We start from the raw sequence: 13,493 nt of genomic DNA on the forward strand, positions 1-13,493 counted from the left end.
TTCCATAACAACACCAATCCCACCTTCGAACACCGACCGAATCAATAAAAGAAAAGGATGTGAATTTGGGAGAGAAGTGTTTGGGAAACTGAGGGATCTTTTGACAAGATGGGAAATCAGAAGGAATTATGGTGGATTTAATGTTGGAGTGAGTGGGGAGTAAGAGAATAATGGGAGGGAAACGGTTGGGGAGAATATGAAAAGATGGTTGTAAATGAAAGGGTGTTTTATTTTAATGTATAGCCAGTGGGGTCCGATCGGGTAATTGGTTCTAGGGAACTAACGATTCCCCATCAACGGATCATAAGTCAATCGATGGTGCGTCAACTGCTACATCGACTGTGCCCTAACATAGACAAAATTAAAAATCATACCTGTGATCCACAGATACCATCTACGATCCGTCGATTTGTCCGTAGATCTGTGCATCAGACCAATTTTTGTAGATTTCCTTAGGTTTGGTCCCTACACATTGTGCACCCAATAAACCATTTTTTTGTATTTTCTGCATACTTTTTAGACACGGACCTTAGACTACTCTCGACCCAACACTCTAAAAGAAATAAATGAAAATCCACACATGACATTAACTGAAAACCAAAATAATGCAACTATTCCTATAAAGACAAGAAAAAAACTAATGTTAGCTAGAGGATACATATTGGGTTGCCTCCCAATCAGCGCTTGATTTAACATCGCGGCATGACACAAGACTCTTGATTACTCTGACTTCATCAAGATGGTATGCCTCAACCACTTCATTCACATTTTCCACATGCCCGAGGTAGATTTTGATTCTTTGTCCATTTATTTTGAACCTTGCACCCTCCTTGCTCTCCAACTCAATCTCACCATGAGTGAACACTTGAGTGATCAAGAATGGACCTGTCTATTTGGACTTGAGTTATCCCGAAAACAAGCGCATCCTAGAGTTTAAAAAAGTATGAAATCCCCAACCGCAAATTTGCGCCTTTCAAATCTTTTGGTCAAGATACTTCTTCATCTTCTTTTTGTAGAGGGATGAACTTTCATATGCCTTCAAATGTAATTCATCAAGCTCATTTAACCCATTTAATCTCTGTTTTTCTGCTTCATTCCAACCTATCTTCATTATCTTCATTGCCCACATGGACTTATAATCTAACTCAACCGGCAAGTGAAGAGACTTCCCATATACAAGTGGTATGGAGATATACCTATAGGAGTCTTTTATGTTGTCTGATAGGTCAAAAGAGCATCATCAAGCCTCCATGACCAATCCGTTCTACTAGCATTCACTGTTTTCACCAGCATTTGCTTGATTTGTCTGTTTGACAAGTCAACTTGCGCACTAGTCTTAGGATGGTAAGGAGTGGATACATTGTGGCGAACCCCATATTTCTCCAGCAACCCTTTGAACAACTAGTTGCCAAAGTGGGATCCCCCATAACTAATAATGGCTTTAGGGGTGCCAAATCTAGAAATTATGTTCTTTTTCAAGAACGAGGTGACACTCTTCCCTTCATTGTTTGCAAGTGTTATGGCTTCCATATTTTGCAATATAATCAACCGCCACAAGAATGTACTTCATCCCATGAGAACTCACAAAAGGTCCCCTAAAGTCAATGCCCCACACATTAAACAACTCAATTACAAGAATGAGATTTAAACGGAGCTCTTGCCTTCTAAAAATACCTCTATCTCTTTGACCCCTATCACATGCCTTTGCAAACTTATGAGTATCTTGGTGGATGGTTTTCCAATAGTAGCCACATTTCAAGATTTTATGGGCATTCCGGATACCTCTATGATTCCCACCCACAGGCGAGGAATGGCATGCCTCCAAAACACTTAACATCTCAACTTCTGGAACACTGCGACGAATAAGACCATTAGCACAATTCATATATAAATATGACTCATCCAAAAGAAATTTTTCACATCATGCATGAATTTTTTCCTTTGATGAAAGAACAAGTCCGATGGTACATATCCTAGTCAAATAATTTGCAAAATCAGCGAACCATGGAAGAAAGTCATGAGAAGCGGCAAAAATATGCTCATCAATGAAAGTATCATCAATTTTAGCCTTTTCACCCAACTCTCGCATAGCGTCATCTTCTAATCGGGACAAGTGATTGGTAACTTGATTCTCGGTTACTTTTTTATCTTTCACTTCAAAGACAAATTCTTGCAATACTAATACCCATCTAATCAACCTTGGCTTTGCATCCTTCTTTGCCATCAAATATCTCAAAGCAATATGATCAGTATGAGCTATGACTCTCGTGCCAAGCAAATAGGAGCGAAATTTCTCGAAAGCAAAAACCACCACAAAGAGATCTTGCTCAGTTCACAGTATAGTTTTGTTGAGATTCATTAAGGGCCTTACTAGCGTAATAAATGTGGTGAAGGATTTTCTCCCTTTTTTGACCCAAAACTATACTAAGAGCAACCCCACTAACATCACACATCACTTCAAATGGCTTACTCCAATCTGGGGAAATAATAATGGGCGCAGACACTAACTTCTCCTTGAACTCACCAAACGCTTTCATACAAGATTCATCAAAATAAATTTTACACTATTTCTCAAGTAACTTGCACAGATGATGTGCAATTTTTGTAAAATCCTTGATAAACCTCCAGTAGAAGCCCGCATGCCCAAGAAAACTCCTCACACCTTTTACATAATTGGTGAAGAAAGTCTCTCTATCACTTCAACATTGGGTCTATCAACCTCTATACCCTTCTATGAGATGTGATGCCCCAATACAATACCCTCTTTCACCATGAAGTGACATTTCCTTCAATTTAGTACAAGGCTGCAATCTTTACACCTCTTGAGAACCTCGACCAAGTGACTCAATCAATGTTTAAAATAAACTCCTTAATAATGTCTTCCACCATATTGGAGAATATCGACATCATACATATCTGTAAAGTAGACGGTGCATTACACAACCCAAAAGGCATCCTCTTAAACGTGAAAGTTCCATAAGGACAAGTAAATGTGATTTTCTCTTGATCCTCCGGTGCAATAGAGATTTGGTTGTAACTCGAATACTTATCAAGAAAATAATACCACCCCTTTTCTGCAAGCCTATCCAACATCTGATCCATGAAAGGCATCGGAAAATGGTATTTCTCAGTCCATGCATTCAACTTCCGGTAATCCATACATATTCTCCATTCGGTCACCGGCCTGATTGGAACAATCTCATTAGGGACCACAATATTCCCCCTTTTTCGGTCACACAGCGAACAGGACTAACCCAACTACTATCGGCAATCGGATGTATGACCCTGGCATCCAACCACTTAGTAATAACCTTCTTCACTACTTGTTGCATAGGTGGATCTTACCGTCTTTCAAGCTCTATACTTGCTTATGATCGGGCATGAGTTGGATTTAATGTGAAAAAATACCACATGGAACCCCAATAATGTTCGCAATTATCCAAGCAATGGCTGGTTTGAACCTCTACAAGACACTCCACTTGCTCCACATTCAAATACGATGCAATGATTACATGAAAAGTGGTACCTTTTCCCGAGAAAACATACCACAGATGAGGTGGTAGAGCCTGAAGCTCAAAATTTTGGGCCTCTTCAATAGATTGTTTCGCGTGTGGAGACTCGCGATTTTTCATATCTAACTCTAACTTTTTTGGTTTGAACCGAACATCACCTCTATCAAGTGCCCTAACCAATGAACCATACTCTTCAATATAATTACTCTCAAAATTCATGATAACTTCTGCTAGTGCCTCAACACCGAAATGTTCTTCTATTTGTACCTCGGACGAACTCTCAACCTTGTAGGATATCGCAGATACCGATTTGAGATCACCATTCTACCTTATAGACCTACATATGTTGTAAGTAGTTTCTTCATTGTTCAACCGAAACTTTATTTTCCCTTTCTCCATATCAACCAAAGCACGATAGTTAGCAAGGAAAGGCCTCCCAAGAACAGTAGGTACCTCAAAGTCCACCTCACAATCAAGAATCAAAAAATCAACCGGAAAAATAAATGACTCCACTTTCACTAGCACATCATATAGTAACCCAATTGGCCTCTTCACCATTCGATCGGCCATCAATAGCCGCATTGCAGTGGGCTTTGGGTCACCCAAAACCATCTTCTTGTAAATATAGAGAGATATTTATGCTTACCCCAAGATCACATAATGGTTTAGCAAAGTGTAACAACCTTATTTTACATAGAATAGTGAAAGAACCTAGATCTTATTTATTTTGCAAAAGAGACCTAGTATTAATAGAGCTACAGTATTGTAGCCGATCATCATCCTCAAAACTAACCGATCTCTTCTTAGTGACCATATCTTATATAAACATGGCGTAACCGAGCATTTGCTCAAGAGCTTCTATCAAAGGGACATTGATGGAAAGTTGTTTCAACATACTAATATAAAACCAGTATTTACCATCCTCAGTCTTTTTCAACAATCTTTGAAGGAATGGAGGTGGTGGTCTAGGAATGGGAGTCACCTTTTGGGGTATCTCAGCTTCTTTCCCCGATTTTTCTACCGCCTCACCACTAACTTCCTCTACCACATCATCTCATCTTCTATGCCAGACGGCATAGGTGGGTCAATGATCTGCTTACCCCCTCGAGTAGTGACTGCCATACAATGTCCATCATTTTTTGTATTTTGGACGATATTGCTAGGATGAGTACCCGGTTGGCGTGGGTTCACAGTAGAATATAATTGGGCAATTTGCAACTCAAGATTCTTGATTGAGATTGCAATGTGAATCTACCTTTTGCCCAATATTCACTAAATCACCTCTCAACTCTTTGGTGTGCTCGTCACTAGCATCAAACCTACTCATCATCTTCTGCAACATATCCTCAACGCGTAACATACTACATCCACCATACCTAAGAGCAACTTCCTAATTTTGAGGTGGAACATAATGCCCACTCCGATCATTTCTGTTACCATAGTTACCCTAGTTGAAGTTGTTGTTGCGGTTGTAGTTGCCATCTCAAACATAGTGACCCTCTCGTTTGTAATTCCCATAGTTCCTACCTTGATTTCCTTGACGTCGGTGCAATTCTCCAAGCCTTGTTGTTTTGGGAAATTTCTCAAACTTTTCCGCAATCTCTGCATAACTGCACTCACCATAAGAACCACCCACAATAATATCAAGTACCGCTTTATTGTTATCATCTTGCCGCTGATATAAGTACTTTTTTAACGATTCATGATCAATGCGGTTGTTTAAGACACTTCTCAGAAATGAGGTGAACCTATCCCAATAACTTGCTAGGAGCACATCCGTCAACTGCTCCCAAGTATAGATCTAAATATAAGGAAACTCTGTAAATCAAATTGCGGCCTCTTCCCTCAGTGAGCAATCGAACACCTTTAATCAAATAATATTCATGTCCAAGTCTAGCCTCCCTACACAACTCTTGCACACCGACCTTAGTTTCGCAATGTGAGCATGTGGATCCTCAGATGGTAGCCCCGAAACAAATCTCTAGTGGTGAGAATCTGCATTAAGCTACTAGTTACCATGAATGAATGACCTTGTGGTAGAGGAGGTAGGACAAGAGGTCCATCCGAATCGGCGATTTTAACATTGTCCCTAAAATACTGTTAAGAGGGTGGGGCAGGAGGTTGTCTCCTCAAAGCTCCCTCACCACGGTAATCCACGATCACTTTGTTATGAGCATCAACCGGCAAATGAAGTTGACGGTTGATCCCATCACCAATATTGGCAAAATTGTGTGGCTCATTCGTTCTGCGGAGTGTAATATTCTCAAACAGAAGTACTGGTTCTCCTCGACTCCGTGTAGTTGGCATACACTTGAGCTAGACCTGAAAGAGAAAAAAATAAAGAGAAAAAAAGTAAAATCATGAAATTATTCGCTAAACTACAGTAATTTATCTTAGAGTTAATCTTAAAGCCACTCTTCCCGACAGCGGAGCCAAATTTTGATACGCTCAAATTATACTTCCCTAAAGAAGTATAAGCGGTTGTATGAATTAAAGAACCCAAATGTTAGGTTGGGGTCGATCCCACAAGGAAACTAGTTTAGACTTTACTTTAGTCTATGATTACGTCTATTTAGTCAAGTCCATTCCGAAAGTAGTTAATTAAAGAGGGGGATTTATGTGAAACAAAAGTGTTCACTTATTTCTAATTCAAACAAGTAGCAAGATTAAAACATTGGTGTTTATCATGTGATGAGAGTTACCAGGGTTTAATGTTCCCTATAGGTTAATAACGCGGTAATCCTACCTATAACAATTATTTCCTAGTGTCTTCCATGCAAAGTGTTATGTTATGTATCTCTAATTCCTTGGTCCGGCAACTAGAGAATTTCACTCCGTAACTTGGTTCGTCTACGTGTGTTTAAATTACTAACCCTTACATTTTACCACATGATAAGTATCATATTCGATGTACGACTTAGTTACTATTTCTCAATAATCAAAACTATCATATTTGATAGTGTATACTAAATCTATGTTGATAATTCTTTTCCTATCAACTACCTCCTTAGACTGGCAAATAGAAATAGGGCAAGTTCTAACGCGTGCATTTATTAAAAATACTTCTAAATGAATGTATTATCAATACATGCAAGAACCTATTCTAGAATTGCTATTTAGCTAGTTTTATCTTGTGAATCACCCATGGTTCCCACAACTCTAGTTGTGAATTTAGTTTCCCGTGCCTAGAAATACACAATTCATGGTCGTTAAACAAGATTTCATTTACTTACTTAGACAAGTTTGAAGAAAATCCAGAAATAACACTTGAATAAATGAAAATATCTTGAGAATCGATTATGGAAACTTGATGTAATTCCCAAAATCCCAAGTTCAACTTCCAGTAACAAGAGTATCAAAAATAACAAAAAGTCTAACCCTAAAAAGAGATTTTTAACCCTATTTACAATGATAAATTCCTAAATTAAAAGGAGTTCTAAATAAGGAATGTTTGTCAAGAAACGAGTCTTCAATCGATGACACCACTGACGGTCTGTCGATGGAACATCGGACCGTCGAGTGCGTCTGTCGGTCGATGCTTATCATCTTCTATTGCCTTCATCATTGCATCTTTTCTGATCCAATCGACCAACCAAAAGCACGGTCCGTCTATACACTTACAGTCCCTCTATGCCTTCGTCGTTCCGCACTTAGTTTTTCTTCAACTTTAGGTACCGGTACTAATCTCTGATCTAATTGATGATGTGCCAGGACGGTCTGTCGATACTTCCATAGCCCCACACAAGGTCAGAATTTCCTGAGTTTCCTCCAGATGCTTGGACCTCCAGACGACGACCACCACCAGCGGACCGTCGATGGAACGAAGGGCCGTCAATGTCTTCGTGGGTCATCTCTTCTGCACAATCTTCTGCATTTCTATTTTGGATTTCCTGCAAAACACAGATAAAAACCATTAAAATTACTTGAAAAAGTACCTAGATACAAACTAAACTTAAGGAAAAATCATTGAAAGTACCGTGAAACCATGATACATTAGTTTTCCTTAGATATCTTAGGATCCTCTTAGCTCTCTTAGTTGCCTTTAAGTGTGATTCCGTGGGACATGCTTTGAATAGTGCAAAAATTCTTGCGATAAATACAATGTCAGGCCTACTTGTTGTCACATATAATAGAGACCCAATAATACCTCTATACATTATTTGATTCACTAAATAATCCATCTCATCTACTCCAATTTTTGAGTTTGTACCCATGGGGGTATCAATAGGTTTAGAATACACCATATGAAATTTATTTAGCATCTCTTTTGTATACTTCTCTTGACAGATTGAGGTGACACTAGAGGTTTCCTTCATCTGCAGACCCATGAAGAAGTTCAACTCTCCCGTCATACTCATCTCAAGTTCATTTTCCATGAGGGTGGCAAATTATTCACACAGATGCTCAGAGGTGACTCAAAAAATGATATCATCCACATACACTTGAATGATCAGAAATTCTTGATCTCTTTTAATGAGAAACAATGTGTTGTCAATTTTCCCCTCTTGAAGACTTTTTTTAGTAAAAACTTTGACAACCTTTCCTACCAAACTCTTGGTTCATACTTCAGCCCATACAAAGGCCTTTTGAGTTTAAACACATAATTTGGCAAATTTGCATCCTCCAATCCAGGTGGTTGTTTAACATATACTTATTCCTTCAGATTACCATTCAAAAAGGAACTTTTAACATCCATATGTAATAGTTTGAAACCCATGAAAGCTGCAAATGATATGAGGATTCTAATAGCCCACATCCTAGCAACAGGATAAAAAGTCTCATCATATTCTATACCTTCTTCCTGATTATACCCTTGAACTACAAGTCTAGACTTGTTTCTAGTGATAGCCCCACTTTCATCCAGCTTGTTTTAGAACACCCATCTGGTCCAAATAATGGTTTTGTCAGCAGGTCTTGGGACCAGGTACAACACATTGCTTTGCTCAAATTGATGAAATTCATCTTGCATAGAGATTACCCGGTCAGCATCCATCAAGGTTCTTTCACATTTTTAGGCGCAATAGTAGAGTATGAATGCTTATAATGCAACCAAATTCCTTGTGTTTAACTTGGTTTGTATCGTTGAATTTAGAGGAGAAATGAGATTTTCAAGGGGGTGAGATGAAATATGCTTCCATACAGATCTAGATGCCAGAGGCTTAGGTTGATCCATTTGTTCTTCTTATCTTCAGAGTCATAATTTGTTGGAGGCTGAATTTCCTCTTGGTTTGCATCATTAGAAGGACTAGGATCCATATTAAGATGGTTTTCCTCTTTTATCCCCTCAGATAGACTAAGATCAGAAACATCAGAGTCTAGATTCACCTCAGCTTCATTCCTACTTGCTTCATGGTTTCTTTAATTTGAATATCACAAACAAATCATCATCATCCTTCATATCTATGTTCTTTAGATCACCACTCTCATCAAAGACAACATGAACATTTTCCTCAATGTAGAGTGTTCTTTTGTTAAAAACTCTATTGCCCATTCTTTAACATGAGTATCTCATAAAGACACCTTCATCACTTCTGGGATTGAATTTTCCCAAATCGTCTTTGCCATTGTTTAGCACAAAGAAGTTGCATCCATATGTCCTTAGGTAGCTTAGCTTTGGTTTTTTGCCGTTGAGTAGCTCATAGGGTGTTTTATTTATAATAGACCTAATTAAACACTTGTTCGTCACATAACTCGCAACGTTGATTGCCTCAGGGCAGATGTTTTGAGGAAGATCTAACTCAATGAACATGGTTCTTGCAATGTCTACCAACAATTTATTCTTCCTTTACACCATCCCATTTTGTTAAGGTGTTCTGGGTGCTGAAAGTTGTGGTTGATGCCATTTTTTGAATAAAGGATATCAAACTTCACATTTTACAACTCAATTCCATGATCTGACCTAATCCCAACAATAAAGTATTTTAGCTTAGTTTGAATCATTTTGAATAAGTTCATCAGCACATCATCAGTCTCAAACTTTGACTTGAGAAACTAGTCTACGTGAATCTTGAGTAGTAATCCATAACAACCAAGATGTACTTCTTCCAACTTCCACTCTGGATGATCACTGGTCCACACAAGTTCATATGTATTCAAAGTACCTTTCTAACCTACTTGCTTGTACTGATAGGTTCACCAAGACTTCGTAGCTTAGTTGTTATAGATGTGAGTTTCATATGCATATGATGGATATCTTCTCCCTCTTTCATTGTAAAATTTTCATACTAGGTAGTAAACATGTCAAACTTTGATTCCTTTACTTGCTCTTTGCCCTCATGAGAAGTCCTTAAGCAATCCCAAATTTCTTTCACAGATTAATACGCATAAATCCTATTATATTCTTCAGCACCTATTCCACATACCAACAAATTCTTTGCTTTGAAGTTTTTATCAATCTTCTCTCTAAAAACCTTAGTGTACTTCAGATGAGCCTATGGCATGACTTTGGTTATTTCATCTTCTTTCACTTCAGTCGTTAGGATGAAGGGTCCATCCAACACTATATCCCATAGCTCATTATCTTCGGCCATCAGATAATCGTACATCTTTGTTTTTCACAAACTATAAAACTGGCCATTGAAATTTAGTGGTCTTGTTGATTATTGTCCCTCTTTTAGGTTCAGTGGAGCGGCCATCCTTTTTTTTTACTGAAGTACCTCTCTTGGTGTTAACCAGATAGAGAGCACCTGCTGTGATACCAATTGATATAATGCGTGTGACCAATACCACTTAATGGACCAGGTCCCTTGACTAAACTCGTCAGAAGTTGTAAAGTAAAAAATAATAATAACACAACACAAGAAGTTTATGTGGAAACCTTCATGATCAAAAGAGTAAAACCACGACCTGTTGCACAGGATTTTTAACTACTTCATTAATCTTGTCAAGCAAAAGTGAACCGAGTTACAACCAATGTGAGAAAAAGTTATTAATCTTATGAACAAGTAATCTACCTATTACTTAAAGAGCCTAATTGAATACACCACCGCCTACTAAGCTATCATCCCTAAAAACATAGACTTTTTCCAAAGCGGATACAACACCACCCACTAAAACACTTAACTCTAGATGCTTTAGATTTTTCCTGGGAAAATACAATATTGCCCACTAAAATCAGTTAACACTAATTAATTTAGAATGTAACACCAAATAACTATCTAATTATTTTATAAATTGAGGTTCATATTTGCAAGATATGCTCATAATAATAAATCTTAAGACCACTAAGTGGCATCTCTTTCAGGTTTTAGTTGATCTCGAGGACAATTCTTCACAACTTCGATCAGCCTTTGCAAGAGTTCTTGAAAGCTTTTTCACGTTGCAAAATACAAGGTTATGTTTATTGGGCATAATATTTATGTAGAATAGTCACAATCTTTGGAAGTCATGCCATTGGCCAACGCTTCTGCCGCGTCTGCAACTTCTGCAACTGTTGGAGACTGTGCACCAACTTTTTGTACTTTTTCCAGCCTGGCAGTGACAAGTGTGTCGATCTAAGGACCAGGTCCCCTTGCATGGTCCCTGGGTGTGTCTTGTCATCATTTGGAGACAGTACACCAAGAACTTGTACTTTTTTCCAGCTTGGCGGTCTAGAATTTATAGCACAATGAACCAGGTCACTTCACAAGGTCCCTGGGTTTGTCAAATCATCCAAACTACAAATAATAATTTTGAATGCATTTCTCATTAACATTTGTATGCAATCCTTACAGATTCTCGAGAAAGAAAAAATTCATCTTTTTTTTGGAAGAGAGTTTTGGATAATGTTTTGAGTTGATTAGGAAAACATTTTCCAAAACATGCAGTTTCTTTAGTTATAAGGCATCCTCTCATATACACTGCAAGTCTTTGTATGTCCATCATATTGTCAGATGTGACCGCTGGAGAAATATACTACTGTCTTTTCTATTTTTAAAACAAAGAGTGTGTTCTTATGTTTACCTTCTCTCTGCGTCTAAGATGTTTTATTTCTCTGTTCTGAATTTTTTGATTCTTTGCCTTTGTAGTGACAAAATGTTCAAGAGACTGTCATATAAAATTTTAAAAGAGAAACGGGATCAGAACTTTGAAGTTTTCATCCAGGTTGATTTATTTTCCCTCCAATTTTATTTTAAAAAAATCTAGGTGACTTCAGAATACATATGAATCTTTCATGTTCTATCAAAAAGCAACTTCCATTAAGCAAGATTACACAAAAATGCAGACCATAGTTAGTCAATAATCATTGATGTGCATGTCTTAGATTTATATTATATGCTTTGACATGGCTTTCATGCTTTTAGTATAACCACAGAAATCTCAAATGACATATTGAACTTGTGCAATTTTTGTTAGACGAGAAGTGCTTCACGACTATTGTTTTGAACATATATCAACCTTGTATAATTTGGAGAAGCCAAGATTACTTAAAAAACGTGTTCATTCATGGATTTCATCAAAGATTTCCAATAATAAATAAGAGAAATTTGTCTACCTTATTCTCTCTATTAGATTTCTTCAGGATTGCAGGAGACTAAAAGCAACTAGATAAGAATTAAACGCTTTCGGGGGCTTGTAGTGAAGGAAACTGATACTACTAAGTATCATATCATTTTGAGCTGGATAAAGGATGTTCTGTCTTTTATTTCTTCTGAGTTCATTTTCATGCTCATTAGAAATAATATTTGAAGTAGGTATAGCATGAGAATGAACTCACATAGATGTAGAAGCACTGTTATGCACATCACTTAACACATTAATATTTAAAAGAAAAATATGCTCAAAAAATTCTGCATCTCTAGATTCATAAATAGAGTGATCACTTAGAGACATAAATCTACATGCAACACTATTTTGAGCATAACTAATAAACACATTATCAAAACTCTTAGAACAAACATTTATGCGTTTAAAATAAGGTAGACCAACCTTAGACAAACACACCCACATTTTCAAAAATTTCAAGTTAGGAGCAAACCCTTTCCACAACTCAAATGATGTCTTGTCTACATTTTGTGTGAGAATCTATTTAAGAATATAACATGCATAAAAGAATTCTTCTCCCCATAAATTGTAAGATAGACAAGATCTTAATAACCAAAAAACCATCATTTCTTTAAGGGTTCTATTTTTCGTTCGGCTAGACCATTTTGTTTGAGAGTATATGGAGCACTAACCTCATGTAAAATACCATTTTTCTCAAAAAAAAGTCTTCTTGAGTTTTAGTACAATATTCTCTGCCCCTATCAAATCTAAATCTCTTAATTTTCCTATTTAATTGATTTTCCACTTCTACTTTGAATTCCAAAAACATGTTATCATTTAGGTCATTGTCGGAAAGGACTGTAAGAGTTATTTCTAGTGATTAATTCTACAACGATCATAATATTTTTAACAATGTTATAACATTATTGTCTTTCTTTTCCAGAGACACATGATCTTGGTCTACATTTAACTACGTTTACATCCAAATTTTTATTTCTTGCCCGACTTGATCTGGAGAAAACTCTAGTCAAGGATGAAAGCTATGATATGTGAGTAAAATGAAACTTTTAATTCTAATGATTGATGACTTTGGTAGTTTTAGACCATATCCACCTTTCAGCTCTGTCTTAAATATTCAACAGTACTCAGAAGTTCTGTTACACCAAGTGTTTGGCCTCAAATGTTGGAGAATTGTAAATGCAAGGGTGTGCTCCATTACTCCTTTCTCCTGTTTTTTCTTTTTATCATGTGGTAAAGAAACATAATTATTATTCAATCAGTAGGCAAACAAGCATATACATCTGCAGATCAATCTTAGCCAGTCCACATCAAACCAATCTAGAAAGAATATGATGAATTTTTCTTAACAAATGCTACTCTCAGTGCAGAAAATAACCACGTAGAGAATATTCCTACAATACCATCAACTCATGTCTTGCACTGTAATCTAGAACTATCTTGCCATGGGCCGAATTTATGAGAAATATATTGTTACTATTTAATTCCTTGAAATTGTGA

Source organism: Solanum lycopersicum, chromosome 5, assembly GCF_036512215.1.
Source record: "Solanum lycopersicum chromosome 5, SLM_r2.1".
Classification (NCBI taxonomy): domain Eukaryota; kingdom Viridiplantae; phylum Streptophyta; class Magnoliopsida; order Solanales; family Solanaceae; genus Solanum; species Solanum lycopersicum.